The sequence below is a fragment of the Rattus rattus genome, chromosome 6 (assembly GCF_011064425.1).
Source record: "Rattus rattus isolate New Zealand chromosome 6, Rrattus_CSIRO_v1, whole genome shotgun sequence".
Taxonomy (NCBI): domain Eukaryota; kingdom Metazoa; phylum Chordata; class Mammalia; order Rodentia; family Muridae; genus Rattus; species Rattus rattus.
In genome coordinates this window covers 23,407,079-23,420,961 of record NC_046159.1, presented here as the reverse complement: position 1 = coordinate 23,420,961, position 13,883 = coordinate 23,407,079, and positions in this window count along the sequence as shown.

Sequence of the window (13,883 nt, the reverse complement as noted above, 5' to 3'; positions counted from 1 at the left end):
GTCACCACTCCAATTTGCACAAATAGACCAGCTATATAACATCCTAAGAACTCACAACGGTAAATCATAAAATGATTCTTCCCTGCTAAGAAGAGAAAATTTCAAGTGAGACACTGAGTTACTTTGAAGCAAAAATTCTTTTGTTTACACAACAGCTGGGAAGCCCAAGGAACCCAGCACACTCCAGACCCATCACTCCCCAACCCCACCCCACCCCAAATTCCACTCCCCTTCTAGCCAGGGCAGATCACCACCAGTTTGTCTGCTCCTCTGAAGACCCCACAGCCTGAAGGCCTCACAGGAGGTCTGCTACAGCCAGGGACACAGGCCTCCCAGGAGGCCTGCAGCAACCCAGGACACAGGAGGTAGGCTTCAGAGAGAAACACCCAGACCAGCTAACACCAGGGATAACCTGATGGTGGGAGGCAAACACAAGATCATAATCAACAGAAGCCAGTATACTTGGGCATCATTAGAACCCAGTTCTTTCACCACAGCAAGCCCTGGATACACCAACTCATCTGAAAATCAGAGAGCTGACCTAAAATCCTATCTCATGAAGATAATGAAAGGAAAAAGTTTAAAATTGCCCCCTAGACAAAAGTTGAAGCCAAAAGCGGGCCCTGGAACTGCCTGTTCCAGGAACTAGTTGATCACAGAAAGAGTAATTGCACCAGCTGGTTCAGCCACTTTGTTCCAGAAACTAGCTAACCATAATAGCAGCTGACGATAATACCAGCTGACCATAGTAGTAGGAGCTGGTTAACCATAAAGTTAGATTAAAATCTTAAAGAACAATCATGAGAAACAGGAGGTTCTTCCTTGTGATTCGGTAACAATCATGAGAAACAGGAGGTTCTTCCTTGTGATTCGGTATGGTTTTTCCTTTAAATACCCCTTCTCCCAACCATTCGAGGTCGAACTCCTCTACCCCTATGTGGGATACAAGTCTCCACCCCAGTGCACTGGTTTCTGTCGTCCCTATCAATAAACCTCTTGTTGATTGCATCAAGATCGGTCTCTCATGAGTTCTTGGGTGGGGGTCGCGTCATCCCGAGATTTGAGTGAGGGTCTCCCTACTCTGGGAGTCTTTCATTTGGGGGCTCGTCTGGGATAGGCGACCACCCTTGTCTCCGGAGATCCACTTGGAGGTGAGATATTGTCTGTGTCTTTGTGTTTCTGTGCCAGCTGAACGCTGGGTCTGTATTTGCTCACAAGTTCAGGTTTTGCAGTCACTCGCAGTCTCAGGTAGCGGTAGAGACTTGCATCTCAGGTAGAATCGAGGAGTGTGAGTATTAGTAGACGTGCCAGGGGTTCACCAACTGCATCACCCTGGGAGACGTCCCGGGAGGTCTGTAGGGACCCCAGGGACGCCTGGGAGATTCCCATCTGGGTGCTGGTGAGGATTCGGTGATTCTCCTGGAGTTGGAGAAAAGACCCGCCCTCCCAGCCATCTGGGTGCTAGTGAAGACACAGTAGTTCTCCTGGACTGGAGAAGCAAAATGTCCTTCCAGCCATCTGTTTTTCCAGAGTGGTCTTGCCTGTCTAGGTGGAGATGGGCGTCTGTTAGTCTTTGTCTGTATGTCTTAAATCTCTGTTCTGTGTTACTTGTGACTTTGACGATGGGAGAGACTGTGAGGACTCCTCTGAGTTTGACTTTAGACCATTGGACTGAAGTTAAGGCTAGAGCACACAACTTGTCAGTTGAGATTTAAAAAGGACTGAGCAGACTTTTTGCTCCTCGGAGTGGCTGGCATTTGATGCCGGCAGGCCTCCAGAGGGCACCTTTGACTTAATCATTATTTTTTATCTGCTCTCCTTTATCTGTCTTTGGTGTCCCATTGGGAAGGAGGAGTGATGTGGAATCTGCTCCCCTTCAGCTATCTTTGGTGAGCTCCCGGAAGCTCCCATCTGAATCAGTTCAGCTTTGTGGTGATCTCACAGCAGCCGCTTGTTTTTCGTTTTTGTGCTCACTTCTGTTTTTATCTGTTAATCTTTTGATTGTCTTTCTGTGTGACTGAATGCTACTTGTCCTCTTTGGCGGACCTCTATGATTAGGGGAGATGGGACTCGGACCCCCTCCCCGAGCCTAGGGTAACCCTAAATGTGGAGGGGACCCCTATAGACTTTCTGGTGGATACCAGAGCAGAGTATTCAGCCCTAAAACAATCACTGGGAAAATTAAAAGACAAAAAGACCATAGTTGTGGGGACAACTGGGCAGAAACAATATTCTTGGACCACATCACAAACGGTTGACCTGGGAAAAGGATGGGTGTCCCATTCCTTTCTGGTTATTCCTGAATGTCCTGTGCCTTTGTTGGGAAGAGACTTGTTGACAAAGTTGAAGGCAAAGATTCACTTTACTCAGAAAGGACCCAAAGTAAAGTGGGGTACTCCCACTTCTATGATACTGACTTTCAAACTAAAGGACAAGAAGGCCCAGACATTAGCAAATGGCTAAAAAAATTTCCAAAAGCCTGAGCGAAGACTGGTGCCATGGGGATGGTGGAGAGGGTCCCTCCCATCGTGGTTGGACTGAAATCCAGTGCCTCCCCTATCCGGGTACGACAGTACCCAATGAGTTGTGAGACCAGAGAATGCCAGTACCATAAGAGCAGCAGCAGCAGTAGAGAACAGGCATCTGGATACTAGAGAGACTCTTATCAGGGCTGCTGCTGTTTTGATTGTGAAGATTCTGTGGTTTTGGTTAGCTGGAGCTGAGTCAGCTGTGATTAACAAGATACCAGAACTACTAAAGAGAACCTTTGCATTACTGGAACAATTGATGCTGGTCAGCTGGAGCTAAGAAATTAGTGGTGATTAAGAAGAGACCAGCATCATTGATGTGAAATTTTCTTGGGAGTGTTTTCTGAGAGCACATAAGAGGCTGTGTTCCAGAGAAAGCCAAGGTTGTGCCTGGTGCTGTGGCTGGACTTAAGTAGTGTATAAGAGTCACCCAGATGGTACTGGTTTTGAAGGCATGAAGGAGTCATGAAGAGCAGCTGAGGTTGGGCACTGTGAGATGCCATGGAAGGCCATTGGAGAAGGTGTACCCTCAGTTGTAATTGATGGCCCAGGACTGAAGGGGTCATGCAAAGGAGTTGAGGCTTGGCACCATGAAGAGAGCCTGTGAGAGGCTATTGGTGAAGCCTAGTTGCAGCGGAAGAGAGCAGCATTTTGGAGATGCCAGTACCATGAGATGACCAGCAAGAACAGCAGCAGCAGTGGAATACAGGCATCTGGAACCTAGAAGATAAGGCGTGTGCTACAAAGGGCAGAGCTGGAGAAGTGACCTAAGTCCTTGGAGGGGCCTAGTAGATTGTAAGTGGATCCCAGACATTGGACAACTAGAGTTTGATTTTGCTTTGGGTTGTACTGTGATGATTGTGGTTTTGGTTAACTGGACCGGTCTTTGGTCAAGGGTATACAAATAGCTGCACTCCCCTTCTAGAACCTCCAAACAAGCTCTCAAGGTCCATTGTAGGAATGTAGGGTAGTAAAGCTTATGGACTACCTGAAGAATTGTGGACCTTGGTGTGGGCCAGGTAACCCACTAGTTCATGGTCATCCCTCTCTGCCCCTATCACTTGCCATCATTTGGATGCCCTGATGCAGCCAGCAATTGTGAGTATTATTCATTGCCCAGGATATCAGGAGGGAAGAGATTCAGTGGCATGAGGTAATAACAAAGCAGATCAAGTGGCTCAAGAAATGGATATACAGGAGCCTATCCTGGTTGCAGGCCTGCAAGAGACAGCCACTGGGAACTGGGATTGGACTAAGGGATGGCCTCACTTAGAATGTACAACAGAAGAAAAGGCCCAAATTGCTTAGAAGAGGAAAGACAATGGCACACTTGAGGGGAAAACTATAATCCCCAGAGAATAAACAAAAGACTCAAATGGACTCATTTAGGGGGATAAGAAGCTTATACAAGTAGTTAAGGTATATGCAATAGATTTTAGGATTTTAGCCAGAGAGACAGTAGAAAAGTATAAGTGAATGCTTAGCAAGCAAACAGGACAAAGAGACCTAGGGAGTTTAGTGGGAAGTCAAAGTTAACTTCACTGAGATAAAACCAAGAGTGCTTGTAGATACCTATTTAGGAATAGATAGAAGCTTTCCTCACCAAATAAGAGATGGCCTCAGTAGTCATCAAGAAGATACTAGAAGAAATCTTCCCTCGGTTTGGAGTGCCCAATGTAATCGGGTCAGACAACGGCCGGGCTTTCGTTGCCAAGGTAAGCCAGGGTGTGGCCAGGTATTTAGAGGTCAATTGGAAATTATATTACAGACCTCAAAGCTCAGGACAGGTAGAGAGAATAAATAGAACTCTAAAAGAGACCCTGACCAAATTGACCATGGAGACTGGCGCAGACTGGGTGGCACTCCTTCCCTCTTGCTCTCATCAGAGCAAGAAATATCCCTTCCAGATTCAGCCTTATATGGGGCCTCAGCTCCTCTGACTGTATTAGATGATGTTACTAAACCAACATGTCATAGTAACAATGATTTGTATGCCAGGCTAAAAGACCTACAGGTGATACAGAAAGAAGTCTGGTCACAGCTGGCAATAGCCTATATCCTGGGGACCCCTGAGACATCTCACCAGTTCCAGGTTAGAGATTCCATCCACATATGACAACATCGGGTCCAGACACTTGAGCCTTGTTGGAGAGGACCATAACTGGTACTGCTGACCACCCTGACAGCCATCAAGTGTCAGCCCTCACCAGCCTCATACTAGCTGTTGGGGCTGGGAGACTGAGAAAAAGCTCCCTGGACCTGCATGTCAGATAAGTGAATACATCAGAGACGTGAGCTGTAAGGCTCACTTGAGGAGTGTGCTTTGAAAGCAAGAATTTCATGTTTGCCCTGAGTTCCATCAAGAAAGGTCCCCCAATCGCAGGTGTGGGGGTAGGCTTGATTTCTATTGCAAATTATGTAAAGCACTGCATATGTTAGTACTCCTAACACTTCTTGGGACTGTGCCTCAGGGATCACAACCTCTATATGTTTAGAAGTTCTAAAAGGCAGTCATGACTTTTGTGTGTAGGTTCAGATGGTGCCCAGATTGGAATCCTGATGCTAAAGACTTAGTAAAACACAAAGGAAATACTCTGAGGGCTGAGTTTAGGTGCTAAATTGGAAACAACTACTGATCCTCTTAAGTTGCATCTACGCCACAAGTGTCTTACCAATAGCAGATAAATATCTAAGCTCAAGGAATCCCTGACCTCCCTCTTGGAGGTGGTCTTACAAAACAGGAGGGGGCTAGATTTATTCTTCCTCAAAGATGAAGGGCTATGCGCTGCCTTAAGGGAGGAATGTTGGGGGGCTGGGGATTTAGCTCAGTGGTAGAGCGCTTACCTAGGAAGCGCAAGGCCCTGGGTTCGGTCCCCAGCTCCGAAAAAAAGAACCAAAAAAAAAAAAAAAAGAGAGGAATGTTGCTTTTAAGAGACAGATAGGAACAACAAAGAAGGATGGTTCAATAGATCTCCCTGGTTGATTACTTTAATCTCCTCATTAATAGGGTCTCTCTTAATTTTACTCTTGCTTCTTGCCATGTATCCTTAATAAGTTAACAACTTTGGTTAGAGAAAGAGTGAGTGCTGTACAGATTTTGATGTTATGCCAACAATATCATGCTTTAGGACAAAAAAAATCAATATTATAAAGATACTGAAGTTTAGTTCTATGATTAGAACTAGCCATTAGAAGAAGTGGGGAATGAAAGGAAAAGGTTTAAAATTGCCCCCTAGACAAAAGTTGAAGCCAAAAGCAGGCCCTGGAACTGCCTGTTCCAGAAACTAGCAGATCACAGAAAGAGTAATTGCACCAGCTGGTTCAGCCACTTTGTTCCAGAAACTAGCTAACCATAATGCAGCTGACCATAACAGCAGCTGACCATAGTAGCAGGAGCTGGTTAACCATAAAGTTAGATTAAAATCTTAAAGAACAATCATGAGAAACAGGAGGTTCTTCCTTGTGATTCGGTATGGTTTTTCCTTTAAATACCCCTTCTCCCAACCATTCGAGGTCAAACTCCTCTACCCCTGTGTGGGATACGAGTCTCAACCCCAGTGCACTGGTTTCTGTCATCCCTATCAATAAACCTCTTGTTGATTGCATCAAGATCGGTCTCTCATGAGTTCTTGGGGGGGGTCACATCATCCTGAGACTTGAGTGAGGGTCTCCCCGCTCTGGGGGTCTTTCAATAATAGAGTCCTTTGAGGAGGATATAAATAACTCAATGAAAGAACTACAGGTAAACAGATAGAAGCACTTAAAGAGGAAACAAATTAAGCCCTTAAAGAAATACAGGAAAACACAAAAACAGGTGAAGGAATTGAATAAAGCAGTCCAAGACCTAGAAGTAGAAGTGGAAACAATAAAGAAATCACAAATGGAGGCAACTGTAGAAATGGAAAACGTAGGAAAGAGGTCAGGAATTACAAGAGACAGAAGAGAGAATCTATCTCTTAGATACCTTAAAAGATATTGACACAATTGTCAAAGAAAATTCAAGACGTAAAAACTCTGAACCCAAAACATCCAGGATATAATGAAATGATCAAATCTAAGAATAATAGGAATGGAGGAAAGTGAAGATTCTCAGCTCAAAGGACCTGAAAACGACTTCAACAAAATCATAGAAGAAAACTTCCCCAACTTGAGAGAGAGAGAGAGAGAGAGAGAGAGAGAGAGAGAGAGAGAGAGCCATAAATGTATATAAGAAACCTATAGAACAACAAATAGATTGAACCAGAGAAGAAAATCCTCCCGTCACGTAATAGCAAAACACCAAATGCGCAAAATAAAGAAAGAATATTAAAAGCAGTAAGGGAAAAAGGTCAAGTAACATATAAAGGCAGACCAATCAGAATCACACCAGACTTCTCAACAGAGATCCTAAAAGCCAGAAGAGCCTGGACAGAGGTCATGCAGACCCTAAGAGAACCAAATGCCAGCCCAGATTACTATATCCAGCAAAACTCTCAATCAACATAGATGGAGAAACCAAAATATTCCAGGACAAAACCAAATTCAAACAATATCTATTGACCAATAAAGCCCTATAGAAGATTCTAGAAGGAAAACTCCAACACAAGAAGGGTACCTACACCAAAGAAAAAAACAAGATATTAATCATCTCACAACAAAATCAAAAGGAGAGAATCACATGCACATAATGCCACCTCCAAAAACAAATATAACAGAAACTGTCTTTAATATCCCTCAGTATCAATGACTCAATTCCCCAATAAAAAGGCATAAGCTAACAGACTGAATATGCAAGGATCCAGCATTATGCTGCATTCAAGAAACACACCTGAATGACAAAGACAGATGCTACCTCAGAGTAAACAGCTGGAAAAAAGTCTTCCAAGCACATGGTCCCAAAAAACAAGCTGGAGTTGCCATCCTAATATCCAATAAAGTATACACTTTCAACCAAAAGTTATCAAAAGAGATGGGGGACACTTCATATTCATCAAAAGAAAAATCTACCAAGAGAAAGTCTCAATTCTGAACATCTATGCTCCAAATGTAAGGGCACCCACATTCATAAAAGAAACTTTACTAAAGCTGAAAACACACACTGAACTTTACACAATAATATTGGAAGACTTCAACACCCCACTGTCATTAATGGACAGGTTCTTGAAACAGAAACTAAACAGAGACACAGTGAAATGAATGGAGGTTATGAACCATGGAGTTAACAGATATCTACAGAACATTTCACCCTAAAATAAAAGAATACACTTCTTCTCAGCACCTTATGGTACCTTCTCCAAAATCAACCATATAATTGGTCACAAAACAGGCCTCAAGATTGAAATAATCCCATGCATCCTATCAGATCACGAGGGCCTTCGATAACAACAAAAACAACACAAAAACCACATACCCATGGAAAGTAAACAATTCTCTACTCAATTATAACTTGGTAAGAAAAGAAATTAAAGACTTCCTGGAAATCAATGAAAATAATGACATGAAATACCCAAACTTAAGGGACACAATGAAAGCAGTGCTAAGAGGAAAAATCATAAGCACTAAGAGCCCCGGTAAAGAAATTGGAGAGATCCTAAACTAGCAACTTAACAGCACACCTGAGAACTCTAGAAAAAGAAGCAAACACACCCAAGAGGAGTAGAAGGCAGGAAATAGTCAAACTCAGGGCTGACATCAACCAAATAGAAACAAAGAGAACAATACAAAGGATCAACAAAATCAAAAGCTGGTTCTTTGAGAGAATCAACAAGATAGATAAACCCCTAGCCAAACTAACTAAAGAGCCCCGAGGCAGTAGCCAAATTAACAAACTCAGAAATGAAAGGGGAGGCATAACAACAGAAATGGGGGAAATTCAAAAACTCATCAGATCCTTCTACAAAAGCCTATACTTGGGCTGAAGAGATGGCTCAGCAGTTAAAAAATACTGACTGCTCTTCCAGAGGTCCTGAGTTCAATTCCCAGCAACCACATGGTGGCTCACAACCATCTGTAATGGGATCCAATACCTTCTGGTGTGTCTGAAGACAGCTACAGTGTATTCACATACATGAAATAAATGTTTTGTTTTGTTTTTTTTTTTTTTTTTTTTTTTTTTTTTTTTTTTTTTTTTTTTTTTTTTTTTTGATTTTTTTCTTTTGTTTTTTATTTGTTTGGGTGTTTTTTTTTGTTTTTTGATTTTTGTTTTTTTTTTTTTTTTTTTTTTTTTTTTTTTGTTTGTTTGTTTTTAAAAGCCTATACTGACAAAACTGGAAAATCTAGATGAAATGGATGGTTTTCTGAACAGATATCATATACCAATGTTAAATCAAAAGCAGGTACACTCTCTAAAGAGGCCCATATCCCCTAAAGAAATAGAATAGGTCATTAAAAGCCTCCCAACTGAAAAAAAAAAAAACCCAGGACCTGATGGCTTTAATACGGAATTCTACCAGACTTTCAAAGAAGAGCTAATACCAACACTCTTCAAACTGTTCCATAAAACAGAAACAGAAGGAACACTACCTAACCCATTCTATGACACCACAATTATGCTTATACCTAAGCCACACAAGGACCCTACAAAGAAAGAGAACTTCAGACCAATTTCCCTGATGAATATTGATGCAAAAATACTCAATAAAATTCTCGCAAACCAAACACAAGAACACATCAAAATAATCATTCACCACGATTAAATAGGCTTCATCCCAGGGAGGCAAGGCTGGTTCAATATACGGAAATCCATTAATGTAATCCACTATATAAACAAACTTAAAAAAAACACATGATCATCTCATTAGATGCTGAGAAAGCATTTGACAAAATACAATACCCCTTCATGGTGAAAGTATTAGAGAGATCAGGAATTCAAGGCTCATACTTAAACATAATAAAAACAATATACAGCAAACCAACAGCCAATATCAAATTAAATTGAGAGATACTTGAAGCAATCCCACTAAAATCAGGGACAAGACAAGGATGCCCACTCTCCCCATATCTGTTCAATATAGTACTTGAAGTTCTAGCTAGAGCAATAAGACAACAAAAGAGGATATAAATTGGCAAAGAAATCAAAATAGCACAACTTGCAGATGGTATGATAGTATACTTAAGTGACCCCAAAAGTTCTACCAGAGAACTTCTACAGCTGATAAACAACTTCAGCAAAGTGGCTGGATATAAAATTAACTCAAACAAATCAATAGCCTTCTTTTATACAAATGATGAGCAGGCTGAGAAAGAAAATAGGGAAATAACATTATTCACAATAGTCACAAATAATATAAAATACCCTGGGGTGACTCTAATCAAGCAAGTGAAAGATCTGTATGGCAAGAGCTTCAAGTCTCTGAAGAAAGAAATTGAAGATCTCAGAAGATGGAGAGTTCTCCCGTGGTCATGGGTTGGTAGAATTAGCATAGTAAGGATGGCCATCCTACCAGAAGCAATCGGCAAGTTCAATGCAGTCCCCATCAAAGGTCTAGCACGGTTCTTCAGAGACATGGAAAGAGCAATTCTCAAATTCATCTAGAAGGGTGGAAGCCCAAAAAATAGCAAAAACAACTCTTAACAATGAAAGACCTTCTGGTGGAATCGCCATCCCTGATCTCAATATACTACAGAGCAATGGTGACGGGAGCTGTATTGGTACAGACAGACAGGTTAATCAGTGGAGTCGAAGACCCAGAAATAAAACCACACACTCACAGACACTTGATCTTTGACAAAGAAGCCAAAATATACAGTGGAGAAAGGAGAGCACCTTCAAGGGGTGGTGCTGGTCCAGTTGGCAGTCTGGATGTAAAGAAATTAAAATAGACCCGTATTTGTCACCTTGGGCAAGGCTCTGATTCAGTTGGATCAGGGACCTCAACATAAAACCAGATGCACTGAGTCTAGTAGAAGAGAAGGTGAGAAGGAGCTTCGAACTCATTGGCATGGGGGAGATCTTCCTAAGCAGAACTCCAATAGCTCAGGCTCTGAGATCAAGAATTGATAAATGGAACCTCATGAAACTGAAAAGCTTCTGTGCAGCTAAAGATGTAGTCAATAGGCAACCTACGGATTGGGGAAAAACCTTCGCTAACCCCACATTTGATAGAGGGCTAGTATCAGGGTATATGAAGAACTCAGGAAACTAGCCACCAAATGGCCAAGCAACCCAATCAAGAAGTGGGGTATAGAGCTGAACAGAGAATTCACAACAGAGATTCGGAGAATCTCGAATGGCTGGGAAGCACTTGAGAAAATGTTCAAAGTCCTTAGTAGTCAGGGATATATAGATCAAGGCGACCCTGAGATTCCAACTTATACCAATCAGGATGGCAGAAATCAAAAACTCAGGTGACAGCAGATGCTGGAGAGGATGTGGAGAAAGAGGAACACTCCTCCGTTGCTGGTGGGATTGCAGGCTGGTGCAACCACTCTGGAAATCAGTCTGGAGGTTCCTCAGAAAATTGGAGGTAGAGCTACCTGAAGACCCAGCTGTGCCACTCTTGGGCATGTACCCAGAAGATGCCCCACCATGTCATGGGGGAACACATTCCACAATATTCATAGCAGCCTTATTTGTTATGACTGGAGGCTGGAGACAACCCAGATGTCCCACAGCAGAAGAATGGATACAGAAAATGTGGTTCATTTGCACAGTGGAATACTAGTCATCTATTAAGATCAAGGACATCATGAGTTATGCAAGCAAATGGATAGAATTAGAAACTATCCTGAGTGAGGTATCTCAGACCCAAAAGAACATGCATGGATGGTATGTACTCACTAATAAGTGGATATTAGCCCAAAACAATGTACAAAATACCCAGAACTCAAGAAGGTGACAGGCCAAAGGGCCCAAGTGAGGATGCATGAATCCCACTTGGGAGGGAGAAAAGAGCAATTGCAGATGGCAGAGGGAGGGAGGCACCTGGGTGAGAGGGAGGATGGGAAGGGAAAGGGGGGAACATGGTCGAGTATTGGGGGGAAGACAAGACTGAGACCCTGAGGGTCAGCAGAGGAAATGGTGACAGGCAGCATCGAGGGTGGGAGGTGGGGAGGAACCTCTAGAATGTGCCAGAGATCTGGAAGGTAGGAGACTCTCAGAACTCAAAGGGAGGGACTTTGCATGGGATGCCCTACAGAGGGAGCTTGTGGAATCTACCTCCAGTGGAGAGACAGGACGTCGAGTAGAGGGATGCAGTTGCCATCAGTCAAGGGCTGTGACCCAGGGCTGTTCCTGTCTGGAAGAACTGTGCGGTCAAAGCTGGGAGGGGGTAGCCTGAGGGAAGGGAGGTCCAGTGACAGGCCCAAGTTGAGATCTGGCTCAGGAGGCTCCAGGGCCTGACACTATTACTGATGCCATGGTGTGTTTGCAGACAGGATGGCTGCCCTCCAAAAGCCCAAGGAGCAGCTAAGTTAGGTGTGTTGATTAGATGGTTTGTTTTGGTTTAATTACTGTAGTTTCTTATGTATTCTTTGTTTTTAGTTCAAATATAGTAACGTCATTTCACCCTTTCCTCTTTTCAGCGTCTTATAACTCCCCTCCTGCCTCTCAAATCCATGGCCTCTTTTATTGGGAGGTGTGGAGGTGGTGGTGATAGTGGTGCTGCTGACGGTGGTGGTGGTGGTGGTGGTGGTGGTGGTGGTGGTGGTGGTGGTGGTGGTGGTGGTGGTGGTGGGTGGTGGTGGTGGTGGTGGTGGTGGTGTAGTCATCGTCCTTGTATACAAACTACTGTTTGTATATGCTTAGGCCAGGGAGTAATATTAGAGGGTGTGGGTATGTAACTGTGGGTGTGGACTTTAAGACTTTCATCCTAGCTGCCTGGAAGCTAGTATTCTGCTAGAAGCCTTCAGATGAAGATGTAGAACTCTCAGCTCCTCCTGCACCATGCCTGCCTGAATTCTGCCATGTTCCCGCCTTGATAATAATGGACTGAACCTCTAAGCCAGCCCCAATTAAATGTCCTTCTAAGAGTTGCCTGGGTCATGGTATCTATTCACAGCAGTAAAACTCTAAGACAGTGAGTGTGTACATAAATATGAAAACACAGCCTGCTGACTCTGTTTAGGATTTCTTGTGTGTACAGGATTCAGGGATGACTGCTTTGGTACTGTATAACCAACTAGGGCCTCGTGCCTGGGAATGACAAATTCTTCTTTCAGCACTCACTAGCTGTCTGTAGTTCTTTATCTAGGAGTGGGAGCCTCTCGAGATTTCCCTTTCCCTGTTAGCATGTGCATTGGTCTTAACCATTGTTTGCTTAGGAAGCCATATTGTTCTGCTATCACAGGAGACACCACCTTACGGCAGACTTCCTGGGCCTCTGTCTTTTACAATCTTTCCACAACTTCATTCATATTCCTTAAGCCTTAGGTGCCAGGGTCGTGTTTTAGATTTATCCATTGAAGCTGGCAGTCGTAATCAGTTATTCTCTGTATTGACCGGTTTTCTACAATAGTCTCCATCTTCCGTAAAGAGAAGTTTCTTGAGGAAGAGGAAGAGCTACACTTATCTGTGAGTGTAAGGATGAGAGTTTGGAGTGTAGATAGGAATTGTGCTGATTTGATAAAGGTGATAAAGGTGGTAGGAGGTTCTCCGCTAAACTCCGTGACCTCGCTAGCCCTGGGTAGTTGGGGAAATTTCCAGTAGTAGGCATGAGTCCATCCTGTTAAGCAGACTTTTAGTCCAATTAGACATCTGTTGGTTATCACCAAGACACAAGTGCCACCAAAGAACCTTTAGCGCTATCTTGCCATATCGATCATTGTTGTGGTTCAAAAGTGTCATGGGTAGATAGAACAGTCCACTGCTTCCTTTCCTTGGTGGCTTATAGCCCTTCTGGTACTACAAAAGCTGCTCCTAAGAGAAGAGGTATAGATCAGATCCAGTTTGAATCATCCAAGTCCTGTGTCTGAAGTTCAACCTCTGGGAGGTAACCAAGAGTAACAACAAGAGCCTATATTGTTTGGGAACTCTTTACTTTCCTGACCAACAACCCAAAATGACGTTTCTCATGCCTCGTGCTGGGCTTCTGTTAGATATTTTATGTATTGAGATACTAATCCCCTGATGCACAGATGACAAAGGTCATCTCCTGTACGTTTTCTCTTCAGATGGTCCCCTCCTTTGTTGGGCAGTTTTATTAATTACATACAACTCCATCCGTCAACATTTAGAATTATTTCCTATTTTCATTTTTATTTTTCTGCAACATTTGAAGAAAGCTCTTGCCTGTGTCTACATTTGGAAGTGTTTTATGTTTTCCTCTTGCAGCTTCAGAATGTCAGGTCTCCCTCTGAACTCCCATTTTTAATTCATTGTTGTGCAGAGTGAAAGATACAGATCTGGTCTTGGTGTTCCGTGTGGAAATTCAGTTTTCC